Here is a 17,181-nt window from a genome sequence, read left to right on the forward strand (position 1 = left end):
ATGTGAAACTAGAATTAATAGAAAATTAGGTAAATTCATGTGTGAGCTTGTGTGATGACCATCAACAAGAGGTTAACTAAAGGACCAAATTAGTTAGCTATTACAAGTCTAAGTTAACCCGAATAAATAATCTAGTGAATTAAATTAAATTAGACAACTGATCACTGTTTGAGTTAGTTTGTTCTCTAAGGATTAGTGCAACAAATGCAAAGCTAATCACTTGAATCGGTAGCCAATAGAAGAATTAATCCATTGCACTAGTACCATAATATCAACCATAGGATCAATTGAGTTGAACTAAACAGAAGTTCCTTTCGTCATTGAATTTAGTTGAATCTTTTCTTTTCTAGCTTTTAGTTTAAGTGATAGTAAGTTTCTAGTCTTGTAAAACTAGAGAAAACCCCTTATTATTATTTAATTTAGATAAAATTAATCTTTAGTTTTAATTTACCGTTCTCTGTGTTCGATACCCTACTTATTTAGCTTTACTTAACAATTGATAGATCCACTACCTTTGTGTGTTATTTTATAATTAAAAGTAGGTTTAAAAATAGTTAAGTTTACACACATCAATTCACTTTGTGAAGGGCTTGAAAGGGAAGTTTGTCAACTTGATATATTTGGGTAGTTGCATGCTTTACTTCCTATCAATTTGTTTTGAAATATTTAATCACGCTTTTTGCTAATACTTTTCTTATCAATTTGTTTTGAAATATGTGAACGTTACACTCATTTTATGTGGAAGCACAAAAAGGTTTCTATGTTAACTTATGAATTCACACAAAACACTTTCTAAATTATCAAATAGATATTATATTTATAGGTGATAAATTTATTACCTTCCACTCGTAATAAATGAATATAAATATAACATAATTTTCATAAACCAAAAATCATGTATAGCTAAACATAAATAAAACACTTAATGAGATCTCTCATAACTAGATACTTGTGAATCATGACCTAAAGTACTATCTACACAAAACCTTAAATATATATATTCTTATTGATCATCGATAGTGGCGAGTATATTTTCGTACATAAAATTTTTCTATACTAATTCAAAGATTTTTTTAGAATCATGAACGGTTACATTTACGTTAATGCATTTTCATTGCTATTAAACTTCCATTTGTGGTATTTTTGACACCTATTCGTGTGGATTTCATTTGGAGAGACGCAAAAGCAAACAAACTCTTCATTGTTCTTATTTATTAAAATGTGTGTTTAAAAAACTAATCATCACATTACTATATTCCGAAAGAAATTATTTGCCGCCCGGCGCTTAACGCGGGTAAACGGCTAGTGTATATATATATATATATATATATATATATATATATATATATATATATATATATATATATATATATTCAATTTATTTTTCTGTTTAGTTCACTCGAATTATTTATTTGCTAAAAACGTTGCTACATCGATGCTATGGAATTCGTGTTTATGAATTATGATTAACAATTTAGTTTTGTTTGGTTATGTTTGGGATAAATATTCGGTGGGTTTATTTGGTCTATGATGAATTTAACATAGTTAAATTAGTTGACATTAGTTTTGCAGTAGTACACACTACAAGAAAAAAGACATTAACACGAAAAAAATGCTCGCTAAAGTTTGGATTTGTCGCCGGTAAAAGTAACAGTAACGACACATCGCCGCTAAAAAGTCATCCGTACTGCCTTGTCATTATGATTTAAAATGTCGCCACTAAAGATATTTGTCACCGCTAATAACCTTGTCGCCGGTAATTGTCTATCGCACGTAATAATGTCGGCGATAATATTATTTTTCATTTTTTATATTTATTTTTCGGGTGCAAAAAACCAATAGGTAACGACATTAAACGCATAAAAAAATTACATAACGACATCCAATTAGGTACCCAAGTGTTATAATTTCATACAAATATCAAAATAAACAACAAAAGTATTATAAATTTATGTCACAACAAGTCTAACATACAAAACACAACTACGAACCATCATCTCCACTCTCCTTGTTTCCTCCTTGGTCATCACTTTGTGGTTTTCCCAATTGAAAAAACGCATAAAGTTCCTTACTACACACCAGGTTGTTGAGCATTGCATAAGGATTTTCCAACCATATAAAAAAACAACATATGTAAACTTATAAGTTAAACTATCAAACATAAACAAAAATGAACAAAGTACATTGATATTTATTGCACTTAAATACAAGAAATACAAAAAATACATTGATATTTCATGTACTTGGGACGTAAACACAATTACCAAATAAACATGCATTTATTGATCATTATATAGATATATGAGACTTTGAAATTAAATAGTATTATTTTATAAGAAATGGTAGCTTATTTTCTACTTATTTTGTGCGAAAGAACCTTAAATACAAGAAATACCAAAGTACATTATTATTTATTGCACTTGGGACAACAATGCAATTACAAACACAATTACCAAATCAATACACATTTATTGATACCAAAGTACATTACTATTTCTTGCACTTGGGGCAAAAAAATCAAAGTACATTGTTATTTCTTGCACGCAGAACAAAAAACCAGTTACCAAATCTTTTAGCAAAAACTCACCACAAACCAATATTACCAAAACAACATGCATTTATTGATCATTATATGAGACTTCAAACTTAAGTAGTCTTGTTTTACCTGTGATGGATGTGAATGTGGCGCTGGTTGCGATGGTTATGCAATCAGCGAGACAACTAATCAGTAGGATATTAGAAGGTTTTTGGTCGTTGCCTCTGTTATGGTCAATCTTTCAATAACTTGCAAGATGATCCTTGGTGGGTATAAATTGTTTATGTTATTTTAGAAAATCAAGTCTTCCTTTTGCCATATTTTCTAGTTTATGAAACTGATTTTGAAATAAAACCCAACAAATATAAGTTTATACGTTATGTTATGTTGTTATACTATTCTATGTATGTAAATTAGTGTGATCCATGATGATGTCGCACACCCTGATGTTTCTGCCGCCGGCCAGGGGTGTGACAGTTTTATTCTTCCTGATGAGCGACGAATGACACATAAGAATTGGGAGGATCAGGACACATGAAGGAAAAGAAACGAACATGAAGCATACAAAAAATTGTTAATGACCCCCTCTCCTCTAGTCATGCAATCGTCCCCCACAAACTAAGCTTGTTTCCTTTTATTTTTCTTTGATCGATGACACAACAATAACAATGTATCGATTTAGTTATCAATGGTTATTATTTTGGATTTGAAAAAGTTGTTTGATGTAATATTTCTAAAGGTTGTTGATTCATCGAAGGAAGGATGGATCGAAAATGGGGCATGGCTTTTTGTTTTTGAGTTTGATTATGGTTTATTTCACAAAGGTTTGAAGAAGGGTGAATGATTATTTGGATGCATTGATTTTCGAAGCACGTGAATTGATTTTCGGTTTTTCGATGGATGATTACACTGCTTCTCCTTAAAGATAGTGTAGGATCTGGGTTCTCGATTTTAAATGCTGGAATTGGTTTTCGATTGAAGAATGCAAGCATGGACTTTCCGTTTCAATGATGTTTCGAAAAGGATTTTAAGGTGAAACAAAATGATATTAGTTTTCAAAGATAGGGGAGATTTTCAAATTTGTTTGGAGGTAAACGGTGTTTGTGAGGGACCAACCATGAAAGAAAATTGAAACCATAAAGATCATTCGTATAATTTATAATAATTGGTTAATTGAAAATATAGATTAATCATTAACAAAAAGGGCTTAATATTAAGATAACTTGTAAGTTTAATAATTATGAAAAGAAATATTTTAATGATCGATGACAATAGTTTTTTTGTTTTTTAGCCCTATAAACCATTATAACTGTGAAACATGGTTTTGAAACATGTTTTTTTAGGATGACACATGATATAGATTAGATTGTGTATACATTTAATCTATGTTGTTTATTTTTGTATATATTTAGTTATTTATGTTTTTTTAGACATATCTAATTGTTTATATTTTTTATTTTGTACACATATAACCATTAGGTTTGATGGTCATGTTTGTACAAAATAAAAACATAAATAACTATATAAAAAAGAACATAAATGATTAAATATATATAAAAATAAATTAAAAGGGTGTTTGTTTTTTCTCTGCAGGTCTGTGTAACCTCTTCTGTCTGCGAGGCGCAGACCACGCGCAGACATAATGGTTTGCAGTTTGTTTGTTTTTCTGAAGTGCGCAGACATAAAAACGTCTGCGTCTTCACCCCACACAGATATGGGATAGCCTCTTCTAAAGTTTGCAAGCCTTTGACTTAAAAAATACGCGTTTTTTTTTGACAAAATTGCAAAAATGGTCCATGTGGTTGGCAAAATTATGTAGTTTTGGTCCAAAATGAAATGTTGGTGTACCACTGGTCCAATTTTAGATATCTTGTGTGGTTTTGGTCCTTATGGTTGTATTTTCTTGTGTTTTTCGTCCACATCCTACCTAAAATGACTAATATGCCCTTTAAATAATTATATTTTAATTTAATTAATTTATTTTTTATTCTTATAATAAAATAAAAAACAAAAACAAAATTGTCACACCCCCGAACCAGACGGCGGAAACGTCCGGGGGCTATTGTGACTCAATTGAATACCATCACAGTGAATATACATGAAACATAACATCATACATCACCAAGCATTGGAATAATACAACTGGTAGCGTTTACATCCGTTACATTGTTTCAAAATATTACATTCCAAAATACATTGTTCGTTGTTAGTTAAACAACCGCAAAACAATCATAGAGTACAGTCCTTTCTTCACTTATCTGTTACCTGAGAATACAAGTATTTTGAAAAACGTCAACATATGAAATGTTGGTGAGTTCATAAGTAATGTTTGAAATCCAATGTTTGTAATGTTTTGAAAACCACCAGAAAATCCGATATTTTCTGAAAATAGTATAGCGTAAAAATATATGAAGATCCGTGAGTATGCTTGTTTGAATTCTATAGATGTAAGCGTAAGAGTTGTGAAATTCGACATATAGTTCATAAGTGTACTGGTTGAAAACCCTAGGAAAACCCAACGTTTTCCTATCACTTTGCTTTACTTAGTTTGTGTGTTGTTATTTCGTTACGTTAGGGGTGTTCGTTGAGCTCCGGAGGCATTGAGTATACAGAGGGTGGTGAATTGTTGTAACGTACGTTAATGAAAACGTCCAGTTGACAACCGTACTAGCGATCCCTTAGGCGTCACTCGCACTTATTCACACAACTCAATCCTCCCGGACTTGTGTAGTCCCACGACCGAGGGGAAAAAGTGAAGGTGCGAAACCCTCGGTATTTCCCTACATCGTTCAAGACCATTGCAATTGCGAAGGGCCCGAGACCCATCCAGCAATCGTGAGTTCCCGACTTTACTAGCAGCGCCGAAGGACCCTTGGGGACCAGCAGCATGTTTGCCATTGAAAGTCCTTTTACACGCTGTCGAGTCATATTAGACCCAACTACATGTAAGCAAGTGTCCTTTGGGCCTAAAGATCATGTCATCGGGCTAGCTAGGCTCAACAAGCATGATTTGCAACTTTTGGGCCTAAGGAGTGTACGTCGACGTATTGAGTAAGTTCCACGAGAGTAAAGAGTTCCGAGAGTTCCATATGTGTATTGAGCGTTGTAGTGTTAGTAGTTTTGGATTTGTTATTGATTCGAGACCGAATCAATTCGTTTAATAACGATTGTTGGTGATATTGTGTATTGTAATTCATCGAGAGTCGTAGTGTCAATCTTTGTTCACAACGAGTGTATTGAATTATCATTGAAAATTTTCTGTTTACAACCCCTCTTTATTTTGTAAATTTACTTTTTCACCCCTTTAGGTAAAATAATTTCCGGTTTAGTCCTTAAACCATTTTTCTTGACATTTTAACACCAAAAATTATTGAAATTAATATTTTTCAGCATATTTTTCATTGAAAACAGTTTAAGTCCCTGAAATTGCAGTTTTCTCGGTTATAACCCCTCTTTTTCGCAATTTTTACATTTTTGGCCCAAATTGGAAAAATTTTGCAACTTTGGTCCTTTTTAAATTTGAAAAGCATTTTAAACCTTTGAAAAGTACTTGTAACACTAGTAGTCCATTGTTTTACAGAAAAACACAGTTTTGGCCCTCCAAAACAGAAAATTTCGCATAATGGGCCCTATTGGGCCGAAATTGTCATTTTTAGCCCATTAAGATTGAAATTTATGTTTTTAATCCTTCAAATAGTATATTTTCAGAAAATACATTATGGAAACTGTTTGGACTCATCTCACCCATCAGATTTCGAAATATTTCATTTTAGGCCCTTCAACTTTGTATTTTTAACATTTGGTGTCAAAAAAAATGAGGTTTTAGCCCAAAATAAGTGTTGCCAAGCCATTTGGCTATTTTTCTTGGTATACTTGGCATGTAGTAGTATATTGTATGCTAGTATAAAATATATTTCAGTTTTTAGTAATTCATAACTAGATCTAGCATCATAATCATACAAAACATACATATAAGCATAGAAATCAACCAAAACATACACATAATGATGGATCTACACCTTTGCTTGTATTCTCCCCCACAAAAACTTATAAAAACCGAAAATAAGGGGGTATGAAGCTCACCTTGGGTGTTGATTCAGTTTTTGAAGAAAGGATGGAAGAAATGAAGTGATTTTTGGCCTTAGCACCCTTTTCTTGAAGATCTCGAGTTTGAGGGGTTCTAAGACACAAGTTCATGATTTCATGAGAGTTAAGAAGAGATTTTAGATAGATCAAGGAACCTAGATCATAGAATTTAGTATAATCTTACCTTGGATGGTGATTTTTGTGAAAAATCTCCTTGGAATGCACTTAAACCTCGAAAATTTTAGGAGAGGGAAGGAGGAATGCTCTTCAAGACTTAAAGAGGTTTGGAATGAATTTTTGATGAGTGAAGAGGGGTGTTCGGCTGAGAATGAGAGAGGGGAAGAAGAAGAGAGGAGTTTTCATGGAAAGATGAGATTATATGGATGTTTGGAGTGTAAAACATGGATATCCCCCATGTAAAAGTGAGGTGTCATGGTAATAGTCAACTTCTTCCTCTTGGGCTTGTCTTGGGCCGAAATTTGGAAGAAAAAAGAGAGTATTGGGCTTTAATGCCCCTAAGCCCAATATTAGAGTTAGGTTTGATGATTGTAAGATATAAGTGTGATTTTTATACTTTGTTGGGCTAGTTTAAGTTCATTATTGTTCATAATTTTGAATTTATTTCATTCTAGGCCCAATATGGCCCAAAATGTTGAAATAAATAGATATGGGTCCAATTAGAGCCCATTTAAGGGTTCTAAGCCCATGATAGTCAAATTGGAAGTTTATTGGTCCATTTGGGTCCAATAAGGAAGTACTAGTCCAAAATGGATCTAAACAAGAACTTCTAGGGTTTCCAATTGGTTGTTGACTATTTGTAGCACTTGCATGATGTATTTGATTGAAGTTTTTGATGTCATTAAATAAGCATCACACATGCTTTAAAATTTTTGATTCAACCTTTACTTGAGTGTAGTGATTACAAGACACAAAATTTCTAGTTGTGACAAAAATAAACTCTCTATCTCTCTCTTTCTCTCTCTCCACCATCATCAGACCACCCATTCCAATTAAGTCACACTCCACCACACCCTAAAATAGGACCACCATCACCACCACTCCGACGGCGACTCTGTTACCCTAGCTCCGGTGGCAGCTTCCATTGCGAGATCCACAACAAGATACATGATACGACGGCAAGACATCTAGATGTCATTAACAAACTTAGGCTCGAACAACTGGAATCACAAAATCAAGTGAAAGATTCAACTGAAGAACCCTAAATTCGCCGTCGTCGACCACCAGAACAACTGGATTATCACCACCATCGATCGTCGTCACGTTCCCCACGGTTGCTCGATTTCTACTCCAATGTTTGATTTTAGCTCGAATTAGGAGGGCAATTTCAATCTCAGATCCTTGAAATTGACTTTGTATCCTCTTATCCTCATCTTGTTCGAAAGAAGTAGAAGTTGATCTGGGAGGAGGTCGGGGAAGTAGAACCCTGGCCCTCAACTCTCTTTTGCTCTGATTGCGTCGCCACCATCAACCTCACTTGTTCCCTTCAAGCTACCTTTTGCAACATTGGCCATTCGATAACAAAATCGACATCAATCCACATTTCAGCGCATAGAACAATTTTGTAGTTCAAGACCGCCTCTGGAGAAAAATGTATCTGTGGTTCAACATCCACCATTTTCTATAAATCCCTCGATTTTTCGACGTTTTGGTTTGATTTTTCAGGTGAATGGTGGTGGCGAATGGTTATCAGGTTAGGAAAGGAGAGGTGATGGTGGGGGAGATGGAGGTGGTCGGGCAGTCGGCAACGAACGGTGGTGATGAATGGAGATAATGGCAGGAGGAGTGAGAAAGAATGATTGTGTTTGTTCTTAAGAGGGTGGTGGAGAACAAGGATGGTAGCAGGTGGATGGTGGTGGTAAACGGCGATGATGAAAGGCGGATGGTGGTAGTGAACGAAAATGGTAGTAGGAGATCGTGGTGGTAAATGATAATGGTGGGATATGTTGAATGTTCTTGAGAGGGTAACACCTGGAGGGTGTTCTTAAAAAAAAAGAGAGAGAGAGAGAGAGAGAGAGAGAGAGAGAGAGAGACTTTTAATAATTAAAAACAATAATATAAATATAGAAAATAAAAAATACATATATAAAGGGCATAATAGTCATTTTAAGTGTACAGGGACTAAAAACACAAAAAAAATCCAATTTTGACAGCCATAGGACCATTTTTGCAATTTTGTCTTTTTTTTTTTTTTTTTTCCGCCTCCAATCATCGTCCAACCTCCCAACCTCCCAGAAAGAACCCTCGATCGATCGACGCCATCTTGCAGCGACCAGCACCGTCGCAACCCTCCTCTCCGATCAAAACCATCGATCGCTGCCTTCCTCTCCGATACGGCGTCCTCCGAATTTGCCACCATCACGGTCGATTGCAGCAGCGAGCGAACAACAAGGTCACAGCGACAACTTCAACTAGCGACCAATCTGGTTTGTCGTCACCTCTTTCTTTGATTGATTCACATCTTTGTTCAATTTCAATTTCAATTCATCTTGATTGATTCACAAAGGGCTCTGAAGGATTCATTGTGTATACACTTTTAGCCCTCATTCCCTACATCGTTTTATCTTTTCTTCTTATTTGCTTCACACCGCCTCCTAAACACCACGCCACAGCAGCCTCTATCTTCACCATCATCCTTCCCTGCAGCCACCGGCGCTGACCTCCTTCATACCCGAAGCAACCGACACCACCAATTTCTGCGCAGTGGTTTGATTGGGTTCTGAAGATCGTCGCCTCTCTTACTGGTAAGGTACGTATTATAGCAATCTTCGTTATTGTATGCTTGTCGGATTACAGATTGATTTCATGTGTGTTTAGATCTGATTCGTTAGTTGTTTGGTCAAAATTGGTAATACGTAAGAAATCGCAGTTTCAGATATCCCTTACCCTGTCCCCAATATTTTCCTTCCGATTGTTTCTTGACATAACATATCTCTTTACAGTTTACTTTCTTGTTTATAATGACTTATAATTTCTGTTTCCATGGATGATTTTTTACCAGTAGTTATTTAATTGTTGATTAATTAATTGTTAGGGTTTGCTAGTTTAAGTTCGGTTGGTTGAAAATTGAAATTCAATTGTTAAGAAGAATTTTATTTTAAGTCAGACATTGTTTTAAAAACAGAGGAAATTGCATTCGTGTTTGGAGCTATGATTGTGTTACTAACCCATCAGTGAATCGGATCTAAACTGAAGCATGATCAAGAACAAGATCAAAGATTTTATGCATAAAAATTTATCTTTCCACATATTATTCACATTACTATCTTGTTCTGATACGATTTCTGATGTAACACATGTTAATTTATGTTAATTTGATCAACAATGCTTGAAGGTCATCCCTAATTTTGAGAACTTTTTTTTTTTTTTTTCAGAATCTGCACTTGATGGATCCTAAATACACTGGAGAGATGTTAAAGTAAGTTTTCTTGAAATATTTTTAACGCTAATATGACTAAGAGTACATAATATTGTTCTTTAATATGTAGACACTTGGAGAAACAGGATGAACTCCTCATGGATGCTTATAGATCAATGTCACATGAATTACATAAACTTCAGGTAATTCATCTTTTTTTAATATATATATATATATATATATATATATATATATATATATATATATATATATATATATATATATATATATATATATATATATATATATATATATAACGTTAAAGTATTCTTTTGTTTTTATAATTGACTTCCATTCCATTTTGTATAACACGCAACTAAAGGGTAAAATTGGCATTTTAAAGAAAAGAAACAAGCAAAATATCATAGGAATATTAATTATTTAGTCTTTTTGTAGGTTGAGGAAGAAATGTTAATGCGTGCATTTTATGATCTCATGGCGTCTAAAGGTCTGGCTACAAAGGTGATATTAATTTTGTAATTAAAAACAGTTAATTTTATTAGATATATGAATCATTCTTGAAATTACTTATTAGTCAACGTTTATGGTCAAAGTTAATATTTTTCTTCATTCGAATTTTGCAGAGACAAGATGGTACTAGTGTTTTGGAGGATATTGAGCCACCACAGTCAAATGCATTGGTCAATGTGGATAGTAACGAAAAACACTAAATAAGTCAAACATTGTTTGAGGTTTAAATTTTTGGTAAATATTTGTGTTTGATTAGCATGTGTGTAACGAGTTTTGTTACAAATGAGGTTGTTGTCTGTGGGATGCGAGCCTACTATTAGTACACCAACACACAGTAAATGGAATTTAACAAATTATAATCATGTTCTTACACTAAATTTAGTATAATTAATATGTATGTTGTCAAATTACACTAAATTTGTTGAATGTTGATGCATTGCTTTTTATACCAAAATTTGAAGGGTTTCATTTATTAATCATCTTGATCAATGAACTTTTTTTTTTTCCCACTTTTATCACATTTTGGTTAATTCATGTGGAAGATTAATGTTCAATATAAAAAGTATTTTTTTAATGCTAATGTATATAACCATACTAGGAAACTTATTAGGGCCGTGATAATCACGACCCTAAAGGATTAATCAATAAGCTATAGTTTTAAGTGATTCCATAAAATCATTTCGAAGCTAAGTTGATGAATAGAAAAGATGAGCTGAAACCAAGACAACACAAATCCTTTGGCAGGTTAAGAAAAAAAGAAAAAGAAATGGAATTTGATCCATTACATTTCATACCAACAAAATACGAAAAACCAACAAAATAGAACGGTTTTGACTTCAAATGGTTGGATAGTTGCTTTGGTTCCTTAAAAAATCCATTATGTCTTCAAAGATGTCATTTCATATTTCCTACATTTTCATTATTGCTTTACAAAGGACAATTTTGTTGAACCACCAAAGATAACTGCAACACCTGTTTATTTCCAACAAACATAGAAGTTAATGCACTATCTATCATTCCACACTCTTACATTTATAGTGTAGCCCAACAACATGTGTTAAATCTATACATCTTATAATGCTAGTGTAGAAAAAAGGCTTAACATGTAACCTGCAATTAAAATATATAACCTAAAGAAACTGAATTAAGTCACTTGGTTCTTGTTAATGACATGTGTCTCGGCAATAACGGTGAAAGAAGGATTTTCCCAACATTAAGTAACAATTTTCTATGAGCCATCAGCTAAGAAATCAAAGATGAAATGTTTTTAGAAAAATCATGAAATACTCATATGTGGCTAAGATATGTAAATGATCAAATAAAGCGAATAAATGAATTGTAAAAAGAGAAATTAATTTCTCTTTGTTTAACATAACCATCTAACTTGCCTCAACAAGATTTGGATAATCTAAACTTTGCTTGAATCCAACCAGAAAGTTGTAATCATCACAACCTATAAAAATTCACCAAATCTTTATCACCAATACAAGAAAACTGAACATTAAAGAAGGATAATATAGTGGCAGATTATGTAATTTACTCTCACAAACGTCATTTATCCATTAAATGAGTTAGAGGTGTTAAGTCTTTCTTTTTAGACTAAAAAGAATTCTAAACAATAATAAATGAACATATTATCCTTCCTAAAAAATATACAGGGGTTTACAAAATACTTGAGTAATGAGTTTGAACCTGTTAAAACCCATCTAAGTTTGCTTCACATAGCTGAATAACCAACAAGGGAAACTTCAAATTCCATTGCAGAAACTGAAGTGACAAAGCAAAATTGACAAAAACATATGAATCATTAAAATCATAATCAATTTACCCAAATAGTCGAAACTAATAATCAATCTCAACAGACTGAATTAGGGCTTATCCAAGGTTTAGGGTCATGTGCAAGTAAACATATTGCTGTTCATATGAATTACTCTCGTCCTTTGACATTGGTCGTTCAAAACCAAACAAAGGAGAGCACCTAAATCATCAAAGATTCTAGCATCAAATCAAGCACTAGCATTCAACTTTATCTTTAAATGTGCTATAGGCATAGAGAGATTATTATGAAATTTCAAGTTACTTCAAAATTAAAACACAACATTAAAAATAAGTTATTTTATTCATATATTGATTAAAAAAATAAGCACTATAGCTCCAAGAATATCTTCATTGGATACTGGAGTTGTAGTCCCTGTAATGACAAAAATTTACAAATAGAAGTTCACTACAAAATGATAATTCGAGAAACTCATAAACAATTCTGATGGAATGGTCTTACAAAATTCATCAAAAATCAGGAGTGTTCTTGTATAGAGAGATAGGGATAAACAAAAAGACTTGATTCTCTTAATATAATGCAATTCTTTTTTAGGCATGTAGGGAATCAACCATGCCAGATCCAATTCCTGTTCTATAGTCATAGGTATTACTGACATCTATTTGAAATGTCAACTTACAAGTATGAAGGGAATTCATATGAGTAAGAATGTATCAACTATGAATGATTAAAGAATGCATTCAAACCAGTGGGAATTCAAAGTAACAGAATAGCTAACCTATCTTATGGCTATCATTTATGTAAAGTTGGTCAGTATCCTTTCCCATCTGTTCATCTACAATAATACAATAGTGACTGAATAAAAACATTTTCTTCATAATACCTTTTTGCTCTTTTTTAATATAAGGTTGAATTTTCTTAACTATTGAAATTTTCATCCATTTCTCCAAACAAATAAAATTGCATACCAAAATTATAAACAATCCACCAACTAATGTGATAATGAATGAATATTTTCTTACAAAAACCCGAAACACCTTTCAATAGATCAAAAATATATTATTATTTATTCTAATTGTAATATATATATTTTGCATAATCATCCATTTTACATCTTGTGTTTTGCAATGTTGGGTGTGTTTACTTTTCTAAACCAGCACCTGATGGTTGTGATTTGTTTTATAGTAGTTTTAGCACTTATAAGTTCCCCAAAATTTGTTCCTAACTATTAAAATAAATGGAATATGGAAAAGTGGTCAAAGTAACTATTAAAATAAACGAAAGTTGCAATTCAAACTTTGATTCTTGGATTAATTGGAAAGATAAAGGTCCACCTCTTGATAAGGCGGTGACAGGGGGTATTGGCTACCCAGGAATGAATGTGGCAACTTAGTAGGCCCAATTTGCGATGACGTCAACTATCCATAGCCAAAACAAAAATCGTATCCTTTAATTTGCGTGTGAAGGAAGGAGATGATGACTCATCCCATTGAGGCGGCCAAAGGGGACGCAGGTGTAAGACGTATGCAATTAAAGCATCATGTTCTCCGGTATGACGGAGGGATGTAGACTATCCCGAACCTCCATCTACAGCATACAGTGAGGAAGGTACGAGAGCATCGACAATATTTGGAGAGAAGGGAATGATAACCAAGAGAGAGATAGAGATAAAAGGGAAAAAATAGGCGGTGATGTGGGCCGCAAAACGAAACATCATTGGAAAAGAGTCAGTGACTCACCGCTAACGGCTAATTGAGGCGGTGGTGTGAAAATAGCCGCCCACGACCTTTCTTATTGGAGGATTTTAAACACCACAACGACGTGTACCACATTCCAGTACTTGAACATATAGGTAGTGATATCTTGAACCTTTAAAATAAGGCTAATATCAATTTAATTTCTTTTTAGTATTCATTCAAATCGCTTTATTTTAAAAAAAAATAACTTCACAGTTAATTATTTGTCAAAAATTAAAGAGTAAATATACCAATCTTCGGTTAAATAGTTTTGGATGTGGAAACCATGGCTTCAATTTGCATGAATAAGTTATTTTAAGACATGCATCGAGTGCAATGTCCTTTCTCTGTTTTCACAAGATTCGTATGTTTTCCAACAGAAAGATAAGTACAATGTTCCAAAAAGTCGTGCCTCTTGTGTGTCCTTAAATATTTACATTACTATCTCTGTTATGCTCGCTAGAGTACTTATTTAATCAACAATGCTTGAAGATCATCCCTAATTGCTGTTGATGTTTAAGTAAAGATTGAAGGCTAGGATTTCAGGGTATCAATAAAGCTTGCATAATCTAATGGACCTTAAATATGAAGAGACTTTGAAGTAAGTTTTGCTGAAATAATGATTTTTCTTACACGATTGGTAGCACATAATGTTCTTGTTCTAAATGTAAACACTTGGAGAAACATGATGAACTCCTCATGGATGCTAGTCGATCATTGTCACATGAATGGCAAAAACTTAAGGTGTGATTTTTTTTTTCTTTGCATGTATTGTTACGTATAATATCCAACACTTTGCTTGATTAATTAATTATTTTAATCTTTTTTGTAGGCCGAGGAAGACTTGTTAATGCATGCTTTTTCTGATTTCATGGAAGCTCAAGGCCGGACGACAAAGGTAATGTTACTTTCTTTACCTTTACAACTATTTTACTATTAGTTCTATATCTAGTATTTGTATTTTAAATCTCCCTCCTTTTAAACTCGGCCTTTGTTGTGGTCTTTTTACAGAAAAAAGATGGTAGGGATATTGTTCTTGAAAAAAGCAATCGACCACATTCAAAAGAAGTTGTTATTTGTTAATGTAGATTTTGTTAGGTGTCCCAACATTAATCATGAGTGGGTTATTGATTTCGTTTGTACATACCATATATGCCCACATAAAGAATGGTTTACTACCTTCAAACCACTTCATAATGCTGGTTCTGTTCTTGATTTGATAACTCACCATGCAAGATTGGTGGTATTGGCACCATACGGATCAAGATGTTTGATGGCATAATAAGAAGCTTAAGTGATGTTCGTTACATTCCAAAGATGAAGAGAAACGTTATATCTTTAAGTGTCTTTGATGACAAGGGATACAAATTTTCAAGTAACAAAAGACTCTCTTGTTGTGATAAAGGCGGACATGAGAAAAGAAAATGGTCTATACTATGTTCGAGGTACTACAATCACAAGTTGTGCTAACAAAAGGCTATCTTGTTGTAAAAAGGTTGACTTGAGAAAAACAAATGGTCTATACTATGTTTGAGGTACTATGATTAGTAGGTTGTGCTATCCCTGTAATTTCGAAAACCATTGCTATCGTGACCCTTGAAATTTCGACAATCACAAGTTGTAGCATCCTAAAATAAGGATAAACAAGTTCATTTAATTAGTAGTTTAGGGCACGATCTGAATTTTTAAAATCTAAAAAATTAAATTGTGAATTTGTAGATGAAAAAGTTCTACAACACTGATTGTGTATAATTAGTTTATATCAAAGAGAAAAAGTATTTGAGCTTGGAAAACATAATAGCCCATATATTTAATTGGGTTTAGTACAAAACTACAAATAGAAAATTTTATAAAAAAATATAAATTATAATAAAAAAATATAAATTATAATAAATAGAAAATTTTATAAAAAAATATAAATTATAATAAATCCATTTTTTTTGTATTTTTGTTATTAATTTTGTATTTAAATAGTTAAGGAAAAACAACGGGAAAACTTAATACTTTAAGTACAAAAATGAAAAGGAAATAAAAGGCTAGTGAAAGGGAAGTCAACATATGATTTGTGGTGGGTTCTTGACTTCTTGGTGCTCAACAGGAAAGGAAAGGAAAAGAAGAAGCAATACAATACAATGTGTTCGCGTATGGTACACATATATTTGTGGTTAGAAGTTAAAATTCTTAAGTGCATTTTTATATAACATAAATTAAAATAATTGAATAAAATAAATCTGGTGGATTTAAAATTTCAAACTTATCACTTAAAAGTAATTAAATAAAAAAAATAATTAATTAGTTAGATGATAGATTAGGTAAAATTTTGATTTTGAAAATTAAGGAATAATATTTGGATAAATTCATTTAATATGAATTTAGAGATCAGTAAAAATTCAATAATTTAAGGTTGCATTAGAATATGAGAAACTAAAAAAACATATTTCGAATGTCATATTGGAGTTAATTCGAAATTTAAATGGTGAAGGGCTAATTTCGCTAAATTTGGAAACTAAGAATATTATTTAGGATGCTATTGTTGTCTTTTGTGATAATGTTAACACAAACACACTAGACATGTTGAAATAGATACACATTTTGTAAAGGTGTGTGTTGCTTTTGGTTTAATTTGAGCATATATGATAATATAGCTTGGATGTGGGGAGGGGGTGAGTGTTTAAGTAATATATAGTTTAGCCTATTTTCATACATTACATTAATGAGAGAGAGAGAGAGAGAGAGAGAGAGAGAGAGAGAGAGAGAGAGAGAGAGAGAGAGAGAGAGAGAGAGAGAGAGAGAGAGAGAGACCCCGTAAAACCTTGTACTGACATATGAGTTGGAATAGACTCAGGGGGTGAAATAGTCTTGGGGTGAAATAGACCCGGTACAACCTTGATCTTACATATATGTATGGTATGCAGTATTTTGGGGAACTCATTAAGATTTGTGCTTACGATTTTCAGTTTATGTTTCAGGTACTTCCGGTTCGAAGGAGAAAAGCTTAGGATGATCGCATTGTACATACCATGATTTTCCGCTTTATTGACTCTCATGTATTTTTGGATGATTATTGATATACTCTGATTTCCTTATGGTTTTGAAGAACATGTTTGGTTGATAGTTAATATAATATAAAAATAAATTT

The 17,181-nt window shown here is 32.8% G+C and overlaps 3 long non-coding RNA genes across 5 annotated transcripts; 2 read left to right on the plus strand and 1 right to left on the minus strand.

The window, feature by feature from the left end:
- The first annotated feature begins 8,821 nt into the window (after positions 1-8,821).
- LOC145013155 (uncharacterized) lies at positions 8,822-10,891 on the plus strand. Of its 3 annotated transcripts, none has more exons than XR_013664862.1 (6): positions 8,822-9,066; positions 9,287-9,384; positions 10,015-10,058; positions 10,129-10,201; positions 10,455-10,520; positions 10,643-10,891. It is a non-coding gene; the product is annotated as an uncharacterized LOC145013155 (long non-coding RNA). The 3 variants fall into 3 exon arrangements; XR_013664861.1 differs by having other exon boundaries at positions 8,823-9,066; positions 9,287-9,389; XR_013664860.1 differs by having other exon boundaries at positions 8,823-9,389.
- Positions 10,892-11,246: 355 nt separating this feature from the next.
- On the minus strand, positions 11,247-14,109 carry LOC145008566 (uncharacterized). The gene is made up of 4 exons (XR_013663543.1): positions 13,641-14,109; positions 12,222-12,296; positions 11,918-11,982; positions 11,247-11,501 (listed from the first exon to the last, which is right to left on the minus strand). It is a non-coding gene; the product is annotated as an uncharacterized LOC145008566 (long non-coding RNA).
- On the plus strand, positions 13,892-15,661 carry LOC145008565 (uncharacterized). Its single transcript, XR_013663542.1, has 3 exons — positions 13,892-14,786; positions 14,875-14,940; positions 15,054-15,661. It is a non-coding gene; the product is annotated as an uncharacterized LOC145008565 (long non-coding RNA).
- The last annotated feature ends 1,520 nt before the right edge of the window (positions 15,662-17,181 follow it).

The sequence above is a fragment of the Lactuca saligna genome, chromosome 8, assembly GCF_052625555.1.
Source record: "Lactuca saligna cultivar CGN05327 chromosome 8, ASM5262555v1, whole genome shotgun sequence".
NCBI classification, from domain to species: Eukaryota; Viridiplantae; Streptophyta; class Magnoliopsida; order Asterales; family Asteraceae; genus Lactuca; species Lactuca saligna.